The sequence below is a fragment of the Gallus gallus genome, chromosome 1 (assembly GCF_016699485.2).
Source record: "Gallus gallus isolate bGalGal1 chromosome 1, bGalGal1.mat.broiler.GRCg7b, whole genome shotgun sequence".
In the NCBI taxonomy this organism is placed as follows: Eukaryota; Metazoa; Chordata; class Aves; order Galliformes; family Phasianidae; genus Gallus; species Gallus gallus.
This window is the reverse complement of record NC_052532.1, coordinates 30,838,700-30,865,521: the sequence shown is the minus strand read 5'-3', so window position 1 is coordinate 30,865,521 and position 26,822 is coordinate 30,838,700. Positions and strand designations below refer to the sequence as shown.

Sequence of the window (26,822 nt, the reverse complement as noted above, 5' to 3'; positions counted from 1 at the left end):
ATGCTAAGGTTCTAGAGACTGTGAAGAGTAGCTGACATGGTGGGTGTATTCTGGGAGCTGTTTTCTCAGTTGCAGCAGAACTAGCCATAAAATCACAGCACAACACTGAACCTGCTGTTAAAACCGCACCAGCTCTACTTGGCCCAACCTCTGCCTCCTCCTCTTCCTCCTTAGCTGCCTACTCCAGCTGTCTGAGGCTCTTACGTAGGAAGCTTCCCTGCTCTTGTTGTAATGTGTTTGTGTATACGCTCTTAGGCATGTTGACCCCACCAAGGGAAAGGCTTTGTATGGTTTTCTCTCTTATTGGACACCAGAAAATCCATATAAATACTCTGACCAAAGGAAACCTGATTCAGAGTGTGTGCTTTCTATGATGTTAAATCAGTAAGTCTTAAGACACAATTCCAAAGGAAATCAAATATCTTTAGATTGATATTCACTGAACTGTGCTTTAATTAATCTAACTCACAACTTTTGTTTCCAGCAGGACAATTAGTATGTACTAGAATGATAGGTTGGGTATCCTTCTCCTGGGAGATGATCGGCTTCATTATTTAAATAATCAGATGAAATCTGGGATAAGCAAATCTTAGTTTTGTAGTGAATTAGAATACCATGCCCAGTTTTATGTACCACAGTAAGAAAGAAGTGAATCAGCTGGAGACAGTCCAGAGGACAGTGACAAGAAAGATCAGTAGTGTAGAAATTATCACCTAAAAGAAAAAGAAATGAATGAATCATGCTAGTTGAGTTTGACACAGAGAAGAGAGAGCGAAGACGTTATAACACAAGAGGTTCCTACAAGGAGGAAGAGAACAATCTATTTCTCTTGCCTGTGTTTGATAGAACAAGAAGTAATAGGCTTAAATTACAGCCAGAAAGATTTATTTTAGAAATTTCAGAAAACTTTAATGGCGAGGATGGGGAATAGATTGCTTGGCCAGCTTTTGGAGTTTCTGTCTCCATTGGAGATCTGTAAGATCAGAGTTCTTGAATAACTGCTTCCTGCAGGAAAAAGGATGGATTAGGTGTCTTGCAAGATTCTTCCTAGCCCTACTGTATATCCTAGTAGTAAAACTGTAGTTTAAAAGATAGGCTTTCTGTATTCTTCTTATGCTCTCATCGTCTTCAAGCACTGATAAAATCCTTCTGTGGAAAAGAGAGTAAACAATGCTATTAGTTCTGTGATCTTGTAATGAAAAATGGAAATATGTCTTGGAATAAAGTACTTTTTGATATACCTTCATTTAGATAATTGTACAGAAGCACTTGGAAAGTTGGCTGTAATAGAGGAAAAACATATAATGTGATAAAATTCATTTGTTTAAAATTACTTTTTCAGCACCTGTTACTGTTGTACTGAATGATATCACTATAGATCACTCATGTGGGAACTTCAGAAATCAATTGAATAAAATTGCCCTAATTGTATTCAGAATACTAAATATAGTTTTAGATTTTATATTATCATTTCTTCTGTTTCAAATGTTTCACTTAACTGGAAGTATTAGAAGTAGCACTTTAGTTCTCAAAATTTGTATGTGCCATGTGAAATCCATTAAAAAAAATGAGAGGGAGAAAATCTAGGCATTTCAGAGATATTCCTATTACAGCCTTTGCGTCTGAATCATCCAGAATCAAATGGTTGGGCTGCAGAGGATGGCTCCAGACGTGTAAAAAACTGTTCTCCAACAGATACTCCTGACGCAGAGCTTTGAATCCATTTGTTTAGTTCTGCAACCCTAATTTTTTGCAGCTTGCGTTAGAATTCGAATGCAGTCTGTTTACATTTCTGTAATATGACTGGGGCACAGCACTTCCACTGCAGGATATCACAGAATTTTGACTCAATTGTTCTTAGTACGTAGATTGCTCCAAAAGTAATGCCTTGTATTTATTTCCACGGAAACCGCAGTGGATACGAAGAGCACGATAGCACTATTTGATACAGCAAATTGTCATCTACGAAACGCTCCTTTTCAATACGGTCACCGCTATGCATTTTCACCGGCAGCTTACAAGAGCCTGCATGCTATGCTTGTCAAAATCTGCGCTGCTGGAGGTGACCCGCTGTTTCTGAGCTGCTATGATGATGTCATTGCTAGGATAATATTACACATGCACTCCATCTTCCATTGGCCTGGACAGATAGAAGTCAGAAGGCACCAAATCTGGGCTATACAGTGGGCGTGCTACAACAGTCCAGACAAGATTGGCAGTATACATGACAGTCTTCAGACTGGTATGGGGCCTGGCATTATAGTGTTGCAAGAAAAGCGCTGTGTTCTTCTCTGACCTGACTCTGGAAATTTGAGCCTCCATCTTCATTGGCTTTGCAATGTAGAGGTCAGAGCTGATGGTTTGTCCAGGTTCCAGGAAATCTAGAAAGATCACCCTTTTTCCAAACACAGTGCACATCACTTTACCAGCTGAGGGCTGCAACTTGTTGGACTTGGAAACCTGTGCTTCTGCAGGCATACATGTCCCATAGACTTCAGCACAGTATAGTTGTCTGAAGTTAACTGTAAATAAGGCTGGTCAGATTTTGGAAGGAGTCTGGCCCCTGTAATAGGGAGCTGTATTCATTAAATTTATCAGTAAGATGCTCTGGCTTCTCAAAATCATGTTGCTTCTACAGTGTGAAGCCGATTGCTTAAAGCAAGCTCAATAGCACCTTGCCACTGATATTTTTCTATCTGTGACCTGCAGATTTCTTGGAACATGTTTAAATACCGAGAGTTTAACAAGAGAAACGTTCCTGGATGTTCACAGAAAGGGTGAACTGTGGCCCTGCGTAGGGGCAAGAATACCAAGAATATGCACCATTTAGCAACTTGTTGATGTAGTTAAATTCATCGTGGATCTAACTCTTAAGAACATGCGTCTGTATGAAGAACACTTGAAAATGACGAGTTTATCAGTCAACTTTTTAATTGAGAAGCTCAAAATTAAGTAGTTGTAAGAAGCAAGAGTCCTGACAGATCCTTGTAGTATTCTTTAAAACTGGCACCTCTGTTCTGGGCATTCGTGTTCTCTAATGGTGATCAGACACATATTCAAAGTGGTTTTATGGGTACATTTCCTTACATTGAATAGACACAATGGATTTTAAACAGTTTCATAGCAACGGATGGTTCATGATGGCCATTAACCTAGATAAGTGAATTTCAGTTTGTTGCATCCTTAATGGCCTGTGGGTAAAAAAAATCTTTCTCTTCATCTGTTCCTAAGAATTTTAGTGTAATTTTTCTTTCGCAATTGTGTTTTACAGAGCAGATTCACGTGAATTTTTGCAATCAGGAGAAAAAAAAAGCATTCAAGAAAAGGGCTTTATGGTAAGAGCATTTACCACCAAAGAAATGTGTGTTTCTCTGGAATTTAGTGCTGATAGCATAGCCGAGCAGGTAATCAAAACTTCTAAAAAGTGGAGTACGCACCTTGACATCAGCATAAAACGCATTCCTAAGTAATAAAGATTTTCAGATGACTGTTCCTTTGGCTGTTGAAACAGAGGCAGCTGGACTTCAGAAAGGCGGCCTGATGTTTGTTTTCTGGTACGCCGCTCCTTCATCCTGCTGGGACATACCATATCTATCGCTTGTGGAAAAGAACGCCCTGCCCACAACGCACTGCTAGTGCCAGGGCAGGGGAGGAAAGCCCCGTGACACCTGATGGAGCTACTGCCAAGCCCTGGGAAGGGCAAGACCCAGGACCTGGGATGTTGGGATTAAGGCTGGGTGCCATCACCCTGAGCCTGGGCTGTGCGGTGCCAGAGTGGCTGTGCTGGCAGAGCCTCCTAGCAGAGCTGCAGCGCTGGCTGCAGGAGGACAGCTGTAAATCTCAGAGGAAGTTGCACCATCTCTCCTCGTGACAGAAGCTTGGCAGAAGTGCCTCACCCACCCTGCTCGTGGAGGCAGAGCCGGCACAGCCATTGTGTCAGCACGGCGTGTGCAGGGGGGGCTGCGACTTCCCTGCCCTGCACACAGGCCTGGCACGGTGCAGGCATTTGGGAAGAACCCAGCAGAGCGTGCATGGGCTGAGGGCCGTCCCCAGATTCTCCTAGATTACCGAATAGCAGCATGGAGCTGTGTTTTGAAAGCACTGCTTCGGTATATGTTGGGACATACTACGTGGTATCTTGGTCTGTCTGCACATGGTGCGTATTTGCACGAACCTTAACGAGACTGACAAAAGTAAGAGGCAAGTTTAAAGAAAATTGCACTAAATGACTTAATTCTCCATAGCTGAAGGCTTTAAATTTTAATCAAGTCTTGAGTCTGAGACTAATAACTTAGAGTGAAGGTTTAAAGTGACTAAAATTTAAAACTAAACATGTATATCTAATGTGCATTGGCACCCATGTGTTTGCATAGCAGCAGTTCCCAAAAGTATGAACCCTGAAATGACAGATTTCAAAGGCCAGCACAGGCCTTGCCCAAAGCTCTGGGTTGGGGTTCGCTGTGTTTTGGCCCAGCTGTGCCTCAGCCATTGCCCTGTGCTCATGTAAATCCCAAGGCCCGTGTGCTGTGCAACACCTTAATGAAACACTTTGGTCATTATGTTCACAAAGATGGGGCACTGCAGTGCCACCTCCAGCCATGCTTAATGTGCAGGACAGACAAAAGGCTGTTAAATTCTCTGCTGTCCACCTGAAATACAATCTTTACAGGAAAAAAAATAAAACAACCAACATGGGACAGGTGGTTTGGATTCCAGTCTGTTAGGCCTCTTGCCACAACGCCTTCTGACCTGTTGAGTACTTGATAAATAATGTAAAGTCTCTGGATTTCAAAGCTTCTTTCATTTGGGGTTTCTTTTCCACGTGGCTCCTATATGTCAGAGGGACTTTGCATTAGTCCAAAATAGATTGCTGACGGACAGTAGAACTTGTGGAACCCTGGGTCCCTGCAGCTAGCTCGTGCCATACTTAAGATCCTTCTCAGACAGGGTTCTTCTCACAGGTATTCCACATGAAATATCTTCTCATACATCAGGTTATCTGCATGCCTGGGAAAGAATTTGGCTGTGAGGGCAGGTGTCAGGCGCTGGTAGTCCAGCTGCCTCCAGAATGAGTGAAAAGCTGAATCACAGATAATTCCCCACATGTGCAGCGGTGTGTGCCTGGGGTTAATTCATTCTCCTGGTCGCTATTCATACCTGTTAACCACACAGCAGGTGCTGGCACCAGCAGCATGTACATGAAAGTGAGCAGGGCTGTTGGGAACTGCCTGTGCTGGACATTTTGTTCATTGTCATAAGATAATGAGGGATTGCCTTGGCCCAGTGAAAGGTATTTGCATTTGTTAGTTGGAGAAATGGCAATAAAACCCTGTAAGCATTATTTTCTTGGATTTGCATATCTGAAAAGGATCGGGAGAATGCTTTCGTGATAAACAATAAGAAACTTCTAATTGCTCAGTTTTGAATGTATGCAGTGTTGACTGCAACTTTAATAATCTTAGTGAAGTCATCATCATTTTATAAGGATGTTGTAGCGCATTTGCAAGTGTGTTGTGACCTTTAGATATGACTAATGTAGAACTATGTAAATATAAACTAATTGATGTTTGCCTAATAGAGTAAAATATTCTAGAAGAGCTGTGAAGTACACATATATAAAATATAAATATAAAATAAAATATATAAAATATAAAAGCTAAACAGTTTGAGTTTTGGTGTGCTTAAGCAATCATTTGTTATGCTAAAAGAAATAATCACCTTCCCCAAGATGACGCCTTCACTTTGTGTGGGATGGCTCGTCCTGTCGGGGCAAAGATGCTGTGTCCTTAACAGGGATGATAACCTCTAGCAATGCCTTGCTTTCAGTCTACTTTTGGAGTTATGTGGGAAATGATCAGTCCCACGTGAGGCTAGCAAAGGTAGCAAACGCCCATTAAATTTCATCCACTCTCATCTGAATCTGATGGTCAGAAGTCTTCACTACCTCCATGTTATCCCTGGACTATCATCTCCACTGCTCTAAATTTGGTGGAAATTGTCCAACAGGTTGAAAAGTCACCAGGGAAAGAGGGGTAACAGTTAAGTGAGTTGGTGTGTTTGCATAAGCCTCATTTCTTTAGGGCATCATACAACAAAGTTAAGAGCCTGCTGGATGTTGGCGTCTGCAATATTCAACAGTACAGATATTCTGTTTCACTGCTAATGTTACTGCCTGTTTGTGGGGGGGGGAAAGCAGTTTGCTTAACAACACAGTTCTAATTAGTCTTCATCACGTGTGGCATTTTGTTTAGAAAACATGTAAAAGTTAAAGCAAATATAGTCTACCTCATGTTGTCTGTGGTTAGCATTTCTGATCAGAACATCCAGTTCTTTCTTCTCTCTTTCCTTTTAGAATTATGTTTTTATTTCAACAGTGCTTTCTACCAGCAGGCAAAGCTGCTGTTACACTCTACCCAGCTGTGAAATCAATATGATTTTCATTACAAAGATAACAGAAACTCTTAGAAAGACTGTGAATTGCCAAAGGTCAAATAACAGTCAGTGGCAGAGCTTAGAATTTAGATGTCCTAATTAAAAAATCTTGTGGTATAAATATATTAATGAAATGCACCCTGAGAAATGTTTGCGTTTAAGATGGTAACGCTTTTACGCCATTGCGTTGTTCCTTTAATTACTGTGTGCATGTGAGTCCTATGAAAACGTTATAACTCTTCCTCCACAACATGACCAGCTCTCATAAAATAGGTGCTCAGTTCCAGTTTCCTCCTTTAATTCACAACTATTTCAGCCTGGTTGGATTAGAAAGTGTAACAGTTACAGAAGGGAGAACGTATCTCGTAAGATTTCTGTTGTATTGGGCTCTAAAAATTGCACATTAACCGAATGAATGAGTACATCAGTTATTTCTGATAGATGACTTCATTAAAAACGAGAGGAAGTGCGCAGTCAAACTGAAAGCAGCACTTGAATCTTCCATCCAGAGCGGCCACTTCTCTGTCAATTCAAATCAGCGCTTCAAAACAAATGTTAGCAGCCTTCTGAAGGTTGTGGTCTTTTTCTTGTTAAACCTTCCTTTTTCCATCTGAAAGTTATATCTCCGTTATTATCAATGAAAATTCCAGGAAAGCAATTATTTTATTGCTTCTGTCTGGTATCCTTCCCTCCTATTCTCTCTCTCTTTTTATTTTTTTATTTTTCAATTTAACTCCTGTCTTTCTACTCTGTATGTTGAATCAGTGCAATCAGATTGCTAAATGTTGTGGATTTTAATAGGAAAAGTTCTCCACCTTACAGCTGAAGGGTTTTTATGTTACTGTGCTCCCTCTGCTGGATAGTACCTATTAATTTTTTATTCCCTGAGCTGTACTAATATCTGTGTTGCATAAACAAAGCAATCATACTGTCTTAATGAAAGAGGTATAAAAAGTGGGGATGCCTCACTTAGGTCTCAGATGACATGGCAAGTGACAGTAGTAGGCTAGGAAAAATCCTGTTTTCTGGCAGCTAGAAGCAATCGAGACCCCTACGTGGTTATCTGAAGAACAGTTATTTGCTATCTCTTGAACAAAACCAGATGGACACTAAATAACCTTCTCTCATTTGCTTAACTTAGAGAGGATGAGGTTGCTTCTCATGCTCTGGTAAGTACAACAGTGTCCTGAGATGTCCGCGTGATGTTATCAGTGTTAGTGGGGTGGTTCTCATAACTTGTTTCATCCTTTATTGAATCTTACAAAGTCACTGCTGTGCCAGCATTTGTTCAGTGGATAAAGCAAGTATGCTCACACTCAGTGCAAGGCAGGCAGCAGATTGCTGCTTTCCCATCTCCACTGCAGTGACCCAAAGAAGAGGAAGAGCGACACTCCAATTTTGTTTGGAGAAGCGGTGTTCGTCTTTGTTGCCTTTGACCTCACATGGTGTTTTGGCCTTGTACACCTGCTTGCTTCTTTCCTGCTGCTTTCACACAGTGAGCCTGGCTCCCTTCTGCTGTCCTACGGTGACCTGGTGGGGCACAGCCTCAGCCCCAGATCCTACCCCATAGCACTCCCTGCAGAGCCACCCGGCTCCACTCCCACAGGCATGGCCACCCTGGGCCTGCAGCCGCCCTGCTCTCTCCCATCAGCTGTATGAAAAGGGGATGGAAACAAAACACGCACTTCAGATTTGCCAATCTGAGCTTCTGCCGTGGTTTTGCCAGGAAAGTTGGATGCTGTGTTCATTATCTTTGTAGTTTCCTCAAAATTTGATGGCAAATGCCATTGCACGTTACTGACACTGACCTGGAAGTTGTTTTCAGCTGAGCTAGGCTGACTTACAGATATAACTCCAGTATTTCCATATAGATTGGACCGACAGCGTATTTATTTTATATTTTTATTTCTATATATATATATCAAACAATATTCAAAGTTTTTCATGATCCCATACAATCCAACAGTGAAATAATCTGCATTGTTATCTTCTCTATGAATAACTCTTGTAAATACAAGCCTTAATATGCATGAACATTTTAATTTCCAAACAAATTACTTTTAAAAAACTATTTCTTTAAACCCAAACCATTCAAAAGAGTAAATATCCAGTTCCTGAAGCCTTCAGTTCCTTCTATTTGGATGAAAAGATGGACGTTCAATGTATTTTACATTCACTAAAATGATAACAGCGTATGGTGCCATTGCACAAATATCCTTCCTTAAACTCGAAGGGCCTAAACAGAATTGGTGTCACTCATGGCAGAGCACGTTGGCCTGGGATGCATCCTCCTCATGGAGGAAAGTGGGGGCACCAAGGGTTTCTGCAAGAGGAGCCCTCTGTGGAGGGGCCTCACGGTTCAGGTCAAAAACTGTTTGCCTCAGTTTTGGGGCCCTGCTGAGTTACAGCCTCTAAAGCACTTAGCAGTGCTTGTCTCAGCAGCAGCACACACCATATGCTTTGGGAGCATTTCCAAGCGGAATATTATCCTCACTGCACTCCAGCATGCTCGTTAATGCTCCCATTATTCCATTCGGTGGGACTAATCCAAAGGCCCCCGAAGTTGTCAAAGCTGTCTTTAAGGTACTCCGGATAAAACCTTGGGTTGCGCGATTTAAGTCATACTGATGGAATCATTCTCAAATCATCAATGATAGTTTATATGCTGGTTTCTTTATCTGAGCTACCTGTTCTCCTCCATCTTTTGAAAAACAGTGATGTGAAATGGAAGAAGGAACAGAAGGGTTTGAAATGCTGCTATTTCTCTCTCTTTTTCTTTTTTCCCAGAGAGGGAATGGATTGCACATAGAAAAGCAATGTGCAACCAGCAACCGTACAATGCTGGTTCAAATTCAGATGTATGTACTGATCAAGATCTTTCCCCAAATGTGTGATCAGTTCATGGGAAAGACCGGAGATTTTAAAGTTGATGTGGATAAAGGAAATGCTGGATTAAGCTACTGTAGTTCTCTGTCAGTCCTGGTCGCTCCTTATTGCTTTCTGGTCACAAAACACATTTAATAGAAAATATAGATATATTGCAAAATAACCTATTACATTTAAGAGGAGAAAAATTGGACTTTGCCAGGAAGAAACCCTCCTCAGATCCCAATATTTTACCAGCTGATAGTATTTCTTTACATGCTGGAAATTTTTCTTTTCATTCCCATTCATTTTAACAGCGGGTTTTAATTTTTCTTTTGGTAAAAACCAAAAAAAAAAAAAAAAAAAAGGATGGGTGTGTGGGGACTGAGGGAGAATGAAACGACAAACTGAGCAGAAGGAAGATACTATTTCAAATGAGTGTCGTTCTGGTGGTGGGAGGGAGGCTAAGACCAAACAAGAAAGAATGGCTGCGGAGGATCTACTCGGGATTCCACTGATGTGCTAACAGCTGTTATTACAGTATCTGGCATTTTGAATTAAATATTGATAGAAATAAATGAAAAAAGAGATTGAGTAAACTGAAATGTGTGTTCTGCCTTCCTAAGAGTACCAGACTCAACACCGTTTTATACAATTAATAGCATTAAACACCGGCATCAGCTGACAGGAAATAAGAAAGTTCCTATGGCAACTAAAAATAAGCACAGGAGGAAAAATGCATCAGATGCTGTCAGCAGACAGCATAAAAGGCAAATATATGGAGATAACAGCACAAAAGAATATACCTGTCTCGTAAACAACATACATGCTTGGATGGCTTGTTTTTGTTGCTTTCTTCCAAACTAGGAACACTGCACCTTACTTAGAGAATCTACTTATCAACAGCTAAATCACCTTGCAGACTGAGGCTCCTGGTTTATGTGCTGTGCAACGTGCAAGCAGAGGCAAGGTGAGTGCACAGCTGTACTGATGAGGGTACAGCTTAGCCACGTGTAAGCTGTCATCTCAGTGGGAGAATGAGTTTTAAGACCATGTAACTCTTGAACTTCTTGGATTACCTGCTTTTCCCATCTATCTGGTTTCTCCTACCTCTACTTCTCTCACAAGAAGCAAAGCCGAGCCTGCCCCACACCTGTGTGATGTGGAGAAAGCTGCATCATTTTCCCTTCGCTCTTCGTGCTCTCAAGTTTCAATTGCTCCTGCAGACCCTTCTGGGCTCTCTCTTCTGAGACATCTTGGCCGTAAAGTACCTCTACAGACATAAAATCATTTTTTCTGTGTGAAGATGTTGCTATTTTCACAGTAAAATACTCCTGCTGTGCAGTGCTGCACCTCCACACAGGACCCTTGTCACAGTGGCTGTGCCCTTGTGGCTCTGCCTGACGCTTCAGAGGCAAGCCCGCAGCTCCCCATGTCCTGGCCAGCTCAGGAAACTTGGCTGCTGAGCAGGAGAAGACAGCCCCACACACAGCAAAGGTAGGTATCATTTCTCCCCTCGTAGCTCTGTCCTGTTAAGTGATAAAAAGCAGTTTATTAACGTGAACTATGGCATTGTGAGGTGATTGAGGAGAATACCAATGCAGGACCAAGAGCAAGGGCTGGGAGGAATGTGGTCATACTGCTCCAGTGCTTGTAGGGACCCATATGTTTACTCAGAACTTTTGGTGTGTCTGTGCTGAGTGATGCCCTGGCTTTGAATTCACTGCTCCTGTTGGAAAAGATGATTCCACCGTTACAAGGAAAACCTCGTTTTCAGTCTTAGGGCTGTATGAGAGCTCCTCCTGTAACCTACTCCTCTGCTCTGGTGGACACATGTATTATCATTGCTTCCATATAACTCATCTGGATGTGTGTCTATATTTTTATCCTTCCCATTCCTGTTGTGCCATGCTTATGATATGGTATCACAGATGTAACCCATCATTATGTGACTCACGCTGCAAGTCAATGCATGTAACCACAGGCATGCAGAGAGTGAATAGATATCAAGCACTGATACTATTATAGCTTACTCTGCAGTTTGCTCATGTACTGGCTGTTGGGAGCAGTAAATACCCTACCTCAGTGTGGAATATACTTGCACTGCCTACATAGAACCACGTGCACAACTCTAGGTAAGTTTAGGACCTGATCATGAGCAGTCCACAGCAAAGCATCAGAAACCAGGTGATGTCATCAGGCAAAGGGAACCGCTTTCTCAAACTGGCTGACAAGAACAAGCTGATGCATGTTATGTTTTGCTCTGATATAATAAGCACTGTGAAAATATTAGCTGTTTTCTGATTGAGTAAAGGTGTGTACTGCACATAATACTCCAGCAAACAAAATTGTTCCGAAATTATCTAACTAGGATGTCACTGCAAAGGGAAATGGCACATTGTATTCCATTCAGGGGATGGCAGTTGAGCTCTTAATCCAATAGCAAGCTTATTCTTATTTGTGCCTTCTCTGCCTGAGCCCTGGAAGCAGAGCGCTGCACACATCTGTGCTCAAGATAGGTCTGGTGCTGTGGGACATTTGGAGTCATACAGATACAGTTGGCACAGCTGCCTCTGTCCTTCCCACTTGTCAGCAAGCCCACTGCTCTCTTCATGAGCAAAATGAACTTGTTGACCACTTCCCCAGTGCTTCTGCAGAGCTGGATACTTGTAGTGGTTACTGTGGTTAGATTGCAGTGTATTTTTCACACCCTTCTTGTGAAATGGTGCAGCTCAACCCACCTTTCTCTCCTGGCAGATGGTAGACGTGTAGGCTGTACGAATGGGTGCAGCAGCAGTGAACCAATGTTTTTTTTCCTCCACAACTAGGTTATATTCTTCACCTTGTGTGAACCAGCAGGGCAGCAAAGTAGGCAGTGGGTCTGATACAATCAACTAATTTGTAGGAGTCAGACTTAGCATTTAGTTTACCCTCTCATATTCAATAACACTCTCTGATTACTGCATTGAAATAGACAAGAATCAATGACAAACAGAGCATCAGTGACCTCGTAATTTCTGTTCCTAGGGTGAGCAGATATTTTTCATTTGATACGAATCTTAAGGCAACTATTAAGAAAGAAACAAAATGTGTTAAGTCCTGCACCAGAACTTGCTATTAGAGGTTCAAAACACGGCTGCTGGGAAGCAAACTGTCCAATATGCCAAACTTCAGGGAGATTTAGATTTAAAAAAAAGAAAAAATCTACAAAGCACAGAAATCAATTTTCATTTGAGAAATGTGCTTTGAACAATGCCAACGATCAAAAGAATTTCAAAAGTCTTGTTTGTAGAAGGGATAAATACATCCCTCTTCTCCCCTTTGTCACCTTTTGCTCTAACAAAGTCCAGCTCCACTGAACCTGGAAAACTTTTTGGCAAAATTATTTGGTTTACCTGCTCCAATGCAAAAATTCACTGTAGCATCAGTACCAACTGTTGCTGATCCAGCCAGTAGTTAGACCCAGGAGCTGAGAGGGATTCTGTGCCAATTATCACAATTTCAGCAAGCTCAGCTGTTGGAATTTTCCTTTGTGTAGGGCAGAGGGGGTGGCGGCACTCACACACTGGGTCTGAAGCTCAGGTAAGTCCTGCTGATGAGGTACTTGAACAAACTCCTAAAAGAAACCACCTTTCAACCGGAATGTAGAAAGGAAGCCAGAAGAATAAGAAAACAGGAATGCCTCTGAGGTCTTTATTAGAACAGAATCGCAGAATTACAGAATCATAGGGGTTGGAAGGGACCTCTGGGAACCATCCAGCCCAAGCCCCCTGACAGAGCGGATTCCCTTGAGTAGGTTGCACAGATCTCTTTTTTAGCGGATGACTTCAGGGTTATGATTAGCAATTCTCTGCCTCACGGATAAATCTGTCAATGAATGCTGAGGTTACATTACCAACCTAAGATTACATTTGTTGCTTATGGGTAGTACTCTTGGAATGAAGTACTTCACAGTGATTTTGTAAGCGCTCGGAACACTTCTGGAAGTGTTATTAAGAAATGCTTAAGAAACATAGGAAACAAAACAAAACCGGGCAGTGTACAAGCCAGTCTTTCTCTGTATGGGAGATTTCTCAGAAATGGAAAGAAATTCTGAAAGCAGTGGGTCAAATGTTCTGTTGGCATTGCTGTACTATTCTGTTGGAAATAACTTTCCTCATTAGAAACAAATGCAAAACTTTGCATGAAGCTTTTTCTCAGCTAATTTAGAGCAGGCTCTTTCATGTGTTTATTCCTAAGGGATGCAAAACATTTCTATTGCAACGAAAGATGGAGTTGATGAGTACCTTGCAGGACTGGGCCACCACTACTTCAAGGCTGATGACACATCCCGGGGACCTCAGGAATAGCACCAATGCAGTTTACTCAGTGACTTGCTAAATAAATAAGGATTAAATAATTTCTATAAATGTAGCAGTCTCACTGGGAGCTCCTTGCCCGTGATTGATCTGAAAATAACCAGAAATGTTTCATTGGATTAATAAATAAAAAATATCAGTTCATTGCAACTTCAAAATTGAGGGCGCATTTCTTTTGGATTGAGAACATAGTTTTGTTCCTTGTTCCGTACGTTTCTATTTCTTCAGTAAGTGTAATTTGAAAGAGGAAGAGAAATATATGACTGATGCATTAAGATCAATCGTGATAGCTAATTTAATATCCAAAAGGTTCCTCAGATATTCCGGGGAAGAAAATGTAAGTGAAAAATGCAGTATTATGGCTAGTACTCATTTGCTGTATTACAGTCAGACGTACACAGTATCTTAATTTTCCTCATGATTATAAATGGCTTTTAACTTTACTGGCAAGTCCAAGCTATACCGCGGCGTTAGCGATAACCAGGTTATCTTGCATGTGCAGCCTAGGAGCACATGGCAGCAGGGTGTGTGATGCACATAAGTCACTGTCCAGAGCCCAGAACAGTGCATAAATATTGTCTGCAGAGCACAAAGCATATTTTTAATTTTATGCTATCGTATGACAAGGAAATTTTTAAAATGTCTAGCAAGACAGTATGAAACCTTCTTATTGTAAGTCACAGGATCACCCTGTGAGCTCCAAATCCCAGGTCCACATTAATGTTCTTCAAACACAGGCAAGCAGGGGTGTGTCATGCCCAGGAATTTCCTGGTTACAAAGGATACAGGATGGAGGGGAAGCTTCCAGAAACCTCCTTTTTGTTGAAGGCTGTGGTGGTAAAGGAGGATGAAGTCCTTCCAGGTTTATGTCTGTAAACGAAATGTTGATGGTTTGAGCTTCAAAGATGTTGGTTTGCCAAGTGAGAGGCATGGACCAGAGGAGATGAGCTAGGAAACCTTCAGCAGGGCAGGCTGGTCACTCAGATGGGACCTGCACCTCGGGCTGCCCCTCCACAGCTCACAAAGAGGGACCAAAGGAGCTGCCCTGTCCACTTGGTTCTGCCTCTTGGTATCCCTGCCTGTTGTTGTGGCCTTCTAATTCACCACATTAGAGAAAACAAAGTGACTGCACAGAGTAAAGGGTAAGCCTGACTTTTTCTCAGTTGTCAGCCTATGTGCACGCAAAAGATGCTATGAAAGGAGGCTGCTTTGTGAAGATGCATCAAAGAGGGATTTCTACTGTTTGTCACTGGATTTCATTTCAGTGCTAAATCACATCAATCTCAGCAAGAAGTCAGGAAAAAATGGAAAACGTGTCGCTGCTGTCATCCCAAGTTTTGTTTGCCTTTCTTTACATTAAAGCTCTTATTTCTGTAGGACTTTTGAGGCTGATCTTGTTCTTGTCTCTTCTGGGTTTCAAGAATATATTGTTACGTACTACGTCAAGTCTCAGTGTTGCTTGTATTACATCTACATATTGCAAAATCATGCAGTCTGAATTATGCTCCTAAGAAAGCTTATTAGCATCTAAAACCATAAGTTTATAATTTTCAGTTTAGCCATCATGCATTTTAAACATATATATAATTATTATTAATTTTTATTATTATTGTTTGCATGTGTTAACATTATCTATTAGAAGATATGCTAAAAGGATGCAAAGCTTTGAAAATCAAGCAGTAAAACACAATTCTGGTATTTTCTGGATAGAATTTGTGCAATTTTTGCTTCTTGTGGGTTTGTGCATTACAATCAGTCTTTAATTAAGAAAACATACACTTTGTTTTTGAACTTGCTGATATATCTCTTCTGCTGAAACTCCTTAAAGTCAGACACCTGGCATGGAAACATAGTTCAGATAGACAGCACATTAATGAACCCAGTATTGGATTTTATCTTTGTGTTCATTGAGTGTCCGATGCCTTATTAATTTCACATGGTGCAAAATTGCTTTAATTCAGAATTATTTGTTTCCTTATGACCATTACTTTAATGGTCGTCATTAGAGTATCCAGCTGTTTCACAAGCAGTAATGAACTTCTGTCATACTACTTTGCTGCAGTGAAGAATATTATTAGTCCAATTTTTTCAGATAATAAACTGAAGCAGAAGAATATAAGTAATGACTAACTACAGATTTTGGACACTGAGAAGGAAAAAAACAACACTATCATCAGATTCTGGTACAGTCTTCTGTTCACAGCAATCCTCACTGATGTAATGTGTGAGGACCCAGTGCTTCTGCACGGTGGGGTCTTGATTCAAATGAAGAGAGCAAAACTGAAGCAAATGAAGGTTTAAGTACCTTGCCTCACACAGCAGCTCTATCAGTCAGTGGCAGATTTCAGGCCTCCGGGGCAGCATTCAGCTGTCTTAACTATGAAATCAATTTTTGTTTTACTGCAGTTTGTTTTCTTGAGTGGTACGTGCATTCTACCTAGAGTTAGGGTGGAAACTTCTTTCCAGTTGCTTGCACATTTTCAGGGTTTTGGTACCAGCCCAGCTTCACGATGGGCAACTTGTTGAAGCCCTTCAAGGACATCCTGGGAGAACCAGAGCTGCTCAGCAGAGCCTGGGGAGGAATCACAGGGTTGCTGGCCTTCTGGAGCTTGACCTCTTCCATTCTGCTGCCTTTGCCAGCCTGCTTGCACTCTGTCTGGCCTAATGGAGCACCTCTGTTTTATGAGAAGAAGAAAGAACTCCTCCAGCTGTGTCAGATCTGTCTCGCGTCCCTACCGTGGGGCGATGAGAAATGCTCATCGAAGGGGTGCTGCCCTGTGCGTGTCCCCAGTAAAAGGAGGCTGTTGCCTTCCTCTCTGCTTCTCTGATGCAGTTAGGGGTCAGATCCACTCAGCCTCAGCCTAGATTTCATGTCCAGCTCTGGAGTCAGAGCACCTGGGACCAGCAATTGCAGGGAAAGCCTTGTTTTAGCCTCCTTTAACCTGGGGTCAGGAAGAATGCTGGCTTAGCATGGACAGAAAATGCTGTTGATCAACTGCTACTAAGCATATGCACTCAGAATTTTTCTCAGTTATTAACAACTTGGCTACATTTGAACATTATACCCCTCCACACACATAGATACACAACAAAAGGCTTATCCATCACACAAAGGCTATTCAATGCCAAATTTACTTCCTTGTTTCAAGCTGTCATACTGCCAGAAATTATTGACAGAACTGTATTAAATTTGTAGTAAATAGTATGGCTGGCAAATAATACATTCTCTGCTGATTTTATTATTGGAAAAAAACTGGACAATTCATGCTGACAACCTTTTGGAAACCAGACGTGAAAAACTCCAGTCTCAACAGTTAAATTTTGGAAGAGTTATGAGCTACTGAAATGAAGGGTTTGTGTTGGGAAGAGTTTGGCAGCATTAATAACAAAGAGCCTTGACCATTTGATTCATAATTGCTTTTCTCAAATTTTGAGCTGTGAATCACCCGTGCCCCTAACTCTCTAAGAGTCAACATCCTTGGCAAGTCACCAGGTAGTCTATGGTACTGGCATGAAGACAACACTGCTGAAAACATATGAAAGTATATAATGATAAAATTAAACATAGAAATGCATTTTCTGTGCAATTTCCACAATACGTGTAGTGAGGTCTTTCACTTTGCTCATATCTCTGAAAAGAGCAGTAACAGTGAATCAGATGTAATTTTTCTTGCTACCCCATCATATGTTATTTGCAGTTGATAACTTTCAGTTGTAAAATCGATGTATTTACAGGTTTGTTTTGATTTAATGGTGTTAATTTGAGGTGAGAACCACACAGACTATAAGATCATTAACACTGGTCCTGTCCTCATTTGAAAAAAAATCAGCATGTATTTCTTCGGTCAAATAATTTGTGGAGAGAGAATAGAGGGAATATTGTGTTATTGTGGTACAAGTGCTGTTTCTTTGACTTTGCTCAAAGAAACGTCAAGTGAAATGACACTCTAACTTACTTTGTAAGCTTATTATTATGGTAGAATTTGCTTTAAATAGCCAAAGATCCCAATGATTGGAGGTGGTTCTTCAGCTTCAGGTAAAGACAATACTTGGTAGAATCAGTGCAGGATTATTTTAACAGCATGGGGTTAAAATGTGTGTATTTTTACATCTTTGGGATTTGTCAATCATTTTGTACCTGTTTATTTCACAGTCAGATTCCAATTACAGCCTACTGCTAGGAAACCTGGCAATAAAATTTGGAAAATACAGCATGGAAGAGGTTATTATGTACTTAGGTATCATCAAAATAGTTGGTGTGTCTTTGGGAGGGGGCAGGGGAGAGCAACACGAGTAGGTTGTTTTTCATTTCACTTTCTAGGCATGACCCAGTGAACTTCTCACAACTGGGAAGATTACGCCAGTGAGTTGCAGAAAGCAGATTTGCACTCTGAGCACATTCGTGCCTTGACTGTGGGTGTCATGGTGAAATAAAAAAAAAAGAAGCCACATTATTATGATAATGCCAAATTGACTGGACAAGATGTAACTAGAAGGGCCAACACCCTAAGGCATGTTTCATCAACTTGGAACTCAAAAATTTGATCACAATAAATAAGGTTCTTGTTTCTCTCTTCTTGTTTACAAGCAGAACCCCAGATAGATGAGAAAAAGCATCAGCTGAATCTGAAAGTTAAAGAATACCTGGATGTCTTTACAGAGATAGTTTTGCATATATTGCTGAAGATAAGTGCTTTTCAGAAGTGCCTCATGTCCTACCCCTATTTTAGTGGAGACATGACAGCTGGCATACTGAAACATCTCTAAAATCCCATACGGTAATGAACTGTTTTATTAGGCACCAAATACTTTTGGAAATCAGGCCCATGACGACCAGAAGCAATCTGTCCATTCACTAACAAGAGTTAGTATTTCTTTTGTGTAATATATTAGTTTTAAATACAAAGCATAGTTTAAAAACTTGTGTTGTTTCTTTTTCTTTTCATCTGTAAACAGCAGATAAAGGGTCATTGACGTTACCTGCAGAAACTATTTTAACAAGCTCTTCTTGTGCATTCTTAAACTTTTAGTCCTGTCACCTGAGCACTGCTCATGGAAAAATTCAAGATAAAAATTATAACCCAAAAACATGTCTTCTGATGGTGAACGGAGTTAAATCCAGCTGGCAACCAGCCACGAGTGGTGTTCCCCAGGGTTCGGTATTGGAGTCTGTCCTGTTCATTATCTTTATTGATGACCTGGACAAGGGGATTAAGTGCACCATCAGTAGGTTTGCAGATGACACCAAGTTGACAGGAAGTGTCAGTCTGCCTGGGGGTAGGAAGGCCCTACAGAGGGATCTGGACAGGCTGGATCGCTGGGCTGAGGCCAGCAGGATGAAGTTCAACAAAACCAAGTGCTGGGTCCTGGACTTTGGCCACAACAACCCCAGGCAATACTACAGGCTTTGGGTAGAGTGGCTGGAAGACTATGTGGAAGAAATAGACCTGGGGGTGTTAGTCAACACTGCTAAACGCCAGCAGTATGCCCAAATGGCTGAAAAGGCCAATGGCATCCTGGCTTGTATCAGAAATAGTGTTGCCAGTAGGAGCAGCGAAGCGGTCATCTCTACATACTCAGCTCTATTGAGGCCAAACATTGAGTACTCTGTTCAGTTTTGAGCCCCTCACTACAAGAAAGACATTGAGGCTCTGGAGCATGTTCAGAGAAGGTCAGTGAAGGTGGTGAAGGGTCTGGCTGAGAGAACTGAGATTCTTTAGTCTGGAGAAGAGGTGGCTCAGGGGAGACCTTATCGCTCTCTACAACTATGTGAAAGCAGGTTGTGGTGAGGTAGGTTTTGGCTTCTTCTCCCACATAAGTAGCAACAGGAAGAGAGGAAATGGCCTCAAGTTGCACCAGGGAAGATGGGAAGATTCAGGCTGGATATTAGGAAAAATTTATTCTCTGAAAAGGTGGTCAGATGCTGGAATGGGCTGCCCATGGAGGTGGTTGAGTCACTGCCCCTGGAGGTGTTCAAGAAACATTTAGATGATGTACTGAGGGACACGGTTTAGTGGGGGAATATTGGTGGTAAGTAGATGGTTGGACTGGATGATCTTGGAGGTCTTTTCTAACCTTGGTGATTCTGTGATTCTGTTACCTACCATACCTGAGTCTGCTAGTTTATCACTTTCACACCTGAGGAGCCTGCTGATGTGGGTCCGGAAGCATTGGAACACACTGGTGGAAGCAGACCAAAACCCTGCAAAGCAAACAGCAAAACCAACTGTGAGGTGGGGAGAAGCCTTGTGGGGCCCAAAGTGGGCCCTGAGATGGGAATAAGCTAATTCCTTGACACCTCTGCAGGACTCACAGCCACTGGATATAATGACTTCAAACTTCAAGAGTCTTTTTATTCCCTAAATGTTATCTCCAATTCCATCTGTTATCCAGCACCATTTTTTTTTAAATGGACGGAGTGAAAGGGACTCTACGTCCTGCATGGAAACCCAAAATGCTGTGAAGCATTGTTCTGTGCACCAGGTCATGCCCTGCTTTCACTCAGCAATTTTAAACCAGCCTTTCTCATAATTCTCCTTTATCAACTCTGCTATATCTTGAGGGGAAAAAAAAAAGAAAAGAAAAAAAAAAAAAAAAAAAGGTGACTGGTTTCCCTAGCAGAGAAGAGACTTTTCCTACTACACAAAAATATTTCCATGAATACAGCATGTTTTGTACATGCACGTCTGTAGTATATCTAGACATGTTGAATTTCTGGGCAATGTTCACTTTCTATCTTCAAAAGGGGCTTTCTGGGAGGGTTAAATCACAAGTAATTTCAGTAATTTATTCCTAGATATATCTTATGGGTGGCACGGAAATGCAAATCAGTTCAGTAAAAATCAGGAGACGTTTACTATTTGTACAAATACTCCCTGCTTATTGCTCATAAGGAGCAATTTCAATGACAAATCACCATTCCATAAGTCGGTTATAGACAGACAGCTTACTGGACTCCTTCCAAGATACACTGAGACTTGCAACAAAATACCAGAGTGTAATTACTTTCATTATGTATTCCAATTAATCTGGAAACAACTGAGATGGTAAAGATCTCATCCTGCTAATTTTTACGGACATAAAACCCGATATTATTTATAGAGCCGGTGCCCTCTGTTTACCTGATTAAACTATGCACTAATCAGGCACAGCTTTTCTGGAAATAGAGCTGGAGCATGGTAATTTGCCATCTTCCATAATTTTCTTCACTCAGTCAAAACACAAGTGTATATTTTAAATCATGGCAATATTTTAAACTCGTGTATGTTTTGGAATGAATGACTTCAAACAAATCCTAAACTAGAAGACCAATTTAAATGTCTATTTCAGAGGCACAGTCTTGAACCTGGGTTCCACTTCTGATAGGCCTCAGCTGTGTCATTGTTTGGCTACGGCCCTTTTCCAAGAAGCATAAGCAAATATTTTAACTTGAGAAGTATTTTTACCATGAACTTGTCTTTAGTTTTGACATTAATTCAGTGGAAGAAAGGGTATCTTTGCACTTGTGGGTGTGTGGCCATTTCTGACTGTTGTCAACTCGCCTGGACACTGTCTCAGACGGCACTGAGTTCTCTGTCTTCATTATTTCTTTCCAGTGCTTCTTTCTTTCTTTAAAAAGGAGATTAATTTTTACCTATCTGGAGTTCCCTATGCAGGGAAAGGAACTAGAATGAATCTAAAAGGGTAATGAGATGTTAATAACAGAGGGCAACTAGTTTTAATGCAGTTGACTAAATACTATTATGTAGCACATTTTAAAAGCCTTTAGTGCTCACAAAGGATGAGCACCAAAGTTGAAGGGAAAATCTCAATCACAGCCTCCTGGAAGGGCAACCCGTGCTGTGAACAGATGGAGGAGAAACCTGCAGCAAAACTTCAGTATGTGAAGCACTCCGGGTGCCTGCCGGGCCTCAGGGCTCTGAGTGCAGTAGGAGGCCTTTGCTGCCTGAGGCCATGAGATACATCTGTGGTGTTAGGAGAGAGACAGCAAGCTGTCCATGAGACATATGGCATGCCATGCATCCACAGCCCAGGCTTTCCTCCCAGCTCCTGCTGCTTTATTGCTCTGGAGGTCCTCCAGCTGTGGTGGCAACTTGGAGAAGACTCGGGGCTCCTGATGCCTTCCTGGGGCAAATCAGATGCCTGGTCAGACTGTGGACTCTGCCTGTCCCTCCAGCAGTTCAGTGGATGCAGGCCTGTGTGGGAGTTGAGCACAGGGCTTGCACAGATCCTGCCAGCCCTCATCTTGCCTCTTGGTTCCTTCCAAACAGGAGTTTATGCACAGAGAGGCCTGCTGGAGACAAGGGCTGTGGTGGGCAGCTGCAGCCAACGCTAGCCCTCTTTTGTGCAGAGAGGAAGAACATTGCTGTGCCTACTGCTAATCCCTCAGTATTCCAAAAACTACATTAATTGTGCCTGTATAGTCCCTTCTTCTCAACTCTTTTTTCCCTCATTGGCACCATACTCTGTTCACAGAATAATTAGTCCACTGCACTTTGTGTTCCTAGTTTGAAAGCACTACTTTCTGTTTAGTCGCTTTCTGGTTGTGTAAATTATCCTCTTCCTTTGAAGGTATTTATATTCTGTGATCTTTTCTCCCCTGAGCTTTCTCTTTGGCAGTCCATAGAAATTGAGTTTGTTCTGTTTCAAACTAACTCGCTGGATACCTTTTAATGTTGTTTTCTATGTGTGTATTTCTATGCCTTCACAACACTTCACAGCTGTGCAGAGCTGTGGATCCAAACTGAGGTCCCGATGCACTTCCCCACATAGCATACCTTATGGCCCATATCACTTTTATGAAATAACAACGCAGTTGGTCATCCCTCCTGAACATTTTCTTCAACTCTTAACACAAAGAAGAGTATCCAGAAAATAGGATATCCATTAACCTATCAACAGTCTGTCAACGTAAAATCAGTGTTCCATCTAAAATCAGTAAGGCTATGATTCATCATGCAACACCATCCTGAGACCTGATTACTGAGTTGTTTGGCTCAGCCTTATCTAACCTGCACTGGCTGAAGACATTGATTCTAATCAAGTTATTCATGGCTCACACTGACTGATTTAAAGCTTTTGTTCTTCCCGTTGGAAGATGGATGGGTAGTCTCATGATTAGCTGCTATTTGTAGGAGGAGACACCCAGCAGCCCTGCAGGTGGATCCTTCTGATGCCCTGGATCCTTCTCTGCATGGGACTATGTGATAATTCACAGCATGGCTTTACTGAAGATGAGAGGTGATCAGAAAGATGTGATCAGAAATTTACAGCAGTTTCTGGTGTGCAAAGGTACTGTCAAGCAGCCCAAATGCCTCAGCCAGTTTACCATCTTGTCTGTGTTATTTATTGTCATACCCTGATGGTCTGACCAGTGTTATGTGCACTGAAGGCTCAGTGCTCCCAGAGCTCAGATAGGGCTGCAGCTACAGGCTGAGAGAGAGCCTGCTGGCAGTGACTGCCTCTCTGCCCCGCACAGCACTGAGCCTTGGCTGGTTTGGGTAGAAGTTATCTGCTACTGGCAAGCATGTTGAAACACTTAATGTTTTAAATCCTTCTTGGTTTGACACATCTAATATTCATTGGTCATACCTCCAAAATAAATATATAGATATATTGATATAATTGACAGAGAAGGCTGTTGGCTGTTTGTTCAAGCATTAGAACAAGCTGCCCAGTTAAGTGGTGGAGTTCCTATCCCTGGAGGTGTTCCAGAACTGTGGAGTTGTGGCTCTTGGGCACATGGTTAGAAGACATGGTGGGGATGAGTTGGGGTTGGACTTGGGAATCTTGGAGATCTCCTCGAACCTTAATGACTCTATGAGTGGGCATGGTGTGATGGTTTGACAGTTGGACTAGATGATCTTAGAGGTCTTTTTCAACCTTAATGCCTTATGTTATTTAGTGAGTATGTACCCTCTGGAAAAAAATAAAATTAAAATTAAAGCAATGTTTATTTCTAAAATCATTGTTTGCTCAGGGTATGTTCAGTACAACACCTTCTCTGCTTGAATACAGTAAATTGTAATTGCACCCCTTGGGTGCCATTGCCTAAAACACATCTAAAGCTGTTTTCTTATTATTATGAAAAACTGCTTGAAATTAGAGGATACGAGCACTTTCATACCAGGTGCAAAAAACAAGCCATCAGTCTACCTCCTCTGTCATTTTAAAAAGTTAAGTGGTGCTGAGATTATTAAATATTGCCTATAATTGGATTGATGTCCAAGATACTGTTAGTCCCATTCTTTTGCATTAAAAACAAAGGAGAACATACAAAAATGATGGGTTTCATATATTCAGAAATCTCATATAGCACAAGTCATAACTCTGGTCTTGACTTAGCGGTACACAGTAGGTGTGCCCTGTGACATAGAAAAAAAATCCTTATGGAGTTTCCCAGAAAGTCGCTGGTGAAATAATGCTTAAGGGCTTCAGTGGAACTAGTTCTTCCTCAGAAAGTTACTATCTCCTGACATAAAGGTAGTCCAAACCTAATAATAAAATTAAGATTATGTTGTGCTTTCTAGCAAAAATGATTCCATATTTTGTAGACTTCTCCTCGCAAGGCAAGCAGCATAGATCTTTCCTAGTACTAGGGTGAGAGAAGTCCAGGGATTCCCACCAGGTGCAGCAAGAGGCCATGGCCAGCCATTGGACAAGCAGGAAATCCCAGGAGACAAATAAGGAAGCACCAACTGGTTGTTGCACGGGGCTTTAGGGAACAGATGGGGAAAAGGTGAAGGAAATGCATAAGGAAAACTAAAGTGATCATTCTTTGGGTTTGCTCAGACTGTCCACAAGCACCCACAGGCTTTGCACAGAAATGTGTTCAGTGTGAGGAAGGTGCTTTAAGGTATAAACAGCAATCATCATCCTCAGTCCCGCCCTTCTGAAATTACAGACATTTCTAATAGAACAGGGTGACAATATTCTTTATATGCTTGTCATAATAAATTCAGATTTACTATGGAAAATGTACAGTAGCTTTTCCTTACATACAAGACCCCCATGGGTTGCAAGACAATGGCATCAGATTCCACAGCAGTGATCTTTTAATTTCAAGACAACGTTAATTTATTTAAACATCTTGCAATGATCTTCCTTCCCATCCTTCTGGCCCAAGAAGAGTCGCATACAACCAAAGTTTGCAGTTAAATATATTTGTTGACATGACATTTGTTAATGATTTTTCCACTATCCTTCACACTGAAGACAGCTTTCTGTTACACTCCCTGTGTTGCCTGGCTGTGCTCCCTAATGCTCAGCTTTCTGGTGTTCAGGATACTGCCTCACCTGGCGCCATGAGAAGGGCAGAGCTGTGGGGTCATAGGGCTGTGGTGGGGGGAGCTTTCTGAGATATGGAGAAATGTAAAGTGACAATACGATTTTGCGTTCTTTCAATTCCAGTTCTTAAAAGCAGTCTGAGCAAAATATCTACTGTTAGCTGCCCTATAAAGAAGAATGAGAATGAGAAGAAGAAAGAATGAGAAATGGGCAGCTGAAACAAATGAAAGGAACAATAGTCAAAAAGCTAATTACTCTTATTTCCATATAACTCAAAAAGATAAAATTGCCTGAGCAAATATGAGAGAAGTAATTAACTTCATGAATAACCTAAGGCTTACATGTTTCCTTATTTGAGAAAGACTTGTGTAGGGAAGTTGAAGCACAGAGCTCGTGGATGTGTTCCTCTCCACACTCTTAAAGGTGAGTGCAGTTCTCCAGCCTGAGCAGGGATGGATCTCACCCAGAGAAGCATCCTTCCCTGCTGTCCCAAACCCTCCTGGAAGGGTGTCTTGGTGCACAGTGCCTGACTATGGAGAAACCATGGAGGGGGCATGGGGTGCCTGAGTGTAGAGGGTCTGTGATGCTCAGCACTGATCCTGCAGCCCAAATTGCCGTGTCTCTGGGCAGTGACCTGCTTTGGCAACGGGCTTCAACAACAGGGAGCTCTGCTGTATCTGGAGAGAGCAGGAAAACATGGTATGGGCAGTGCTGCACAGTAGGGCTTCACATTTAACAGCTCAAAAGTTAGGGCAGGTAAAGTAAGCATCGTTCAGACAAAAGTATGCAGCAAAAGGTATTTCTTCAAACAAAACTAAATCAATTAATCTAAAATGACCAGGATATTAAAAAAAATAGTGACATCTGAGTGAAAGGAAGTGGTCTCACTATTATCACAGTATCATAGGCCCATAGGATAATTTGGACTGGAAGGAACCTTGTGGTGTGAGTACAGGAAAGAAGGCTGTGTAGTGGTAGAAGACCACTTTAGGAAGGAACACTCTCTGGTGCCCAGGGACACCACTTCAGCAGTTTTGGTTTTGGATTGCCAGGGCTGGCAGATTGCACGTAAACCATCCTGCTAATGTCTTGCTAACCCCACGCTGTACACACCCATGTAATTTCCTAAAGATTTCATTTATAACTTTGGTAATGATAAATTATGAAAATAAATTATGCAGTATGTGGGAAAAATACTTCCTTTTGTTGGCTTTAAGCACAGAGTCTAAGCTGTCCCTTAGCTCCCGTGCAACACGAAGCAGTGGAAACAGCACGTAGTAATTCCCTGTCACCCTCTTTCTACCTTATGCAGTTTTCATAGATCTCCATCAAAGCAGCTCTCAAGCTTTTCTTTCCTGATGAACTTTTCTTGGGATGCATTTCATATGTTCATCTGTCTCTTATCCCCTTCCCATGTGTCTCTCCCACAAACACCAGCCTGAGAACTGTTTACAAAATAGTCCACAGATCTCCTGGCAGACTCCGAAGCTAAACACAGTCCCCAGCCAAAGTCTGTGTTTTGGAAACTGTTTCTTTGGTAAGTAGAACTTCATTTTTATTTGATTATCTCCATTTGCTAAATGTGGTTAGCTAGCAATTTACAACAGCTATATTTCATCAACTGCAAACAGAGGAGGGATTCTAATGCTGCATTTATAAATGGGAGCAGGAGAAAGATGTCAGGAACAGCCTTCAATGTCATCTTTTGAGTTTTATGTTTTCAGAGGGCTCCCTGCAGCCCACGTTAAGGCAACTGCTCTGTGGCGGTCATCCCTACTTTGGGAATGGCTCTCCTGGTCATTCAGTTCCGAGCCGTGAGTTGTCCTTATGAAACAAACTCCTGCCTCTCAACCAGCAAACAAAGACATGATTCTACGTATA

At 41.7% G+C, this 26,822-nt stretch overlaps 1 long non-coding RNA gene across 1 annotated transcript in view; it reads left to right on the top strand.

Moving 5' to 3' along the window:
* The first annotated feature begins 7,553 nt into the window (after nucleotides 1-7,553).
* Nucleotides 7,554-26,822, top strand: part of LOC124417320 — a 40,307-nt gene continuing 21,038 nt past the window's right edge. Inside the window, exons 1-2 of the long non-coding RNA XR_006931863.1 lie at nucleotides 7,554-7,601; nucleotides 10,165-26,478. This is a non-coding gene — a long non-coding RNA (uncharacterized LOC124417320). The remainder of the gene's footprint in view (nucleotides 7,602-10,164; nucleotides 26,479-26,822) is intronic.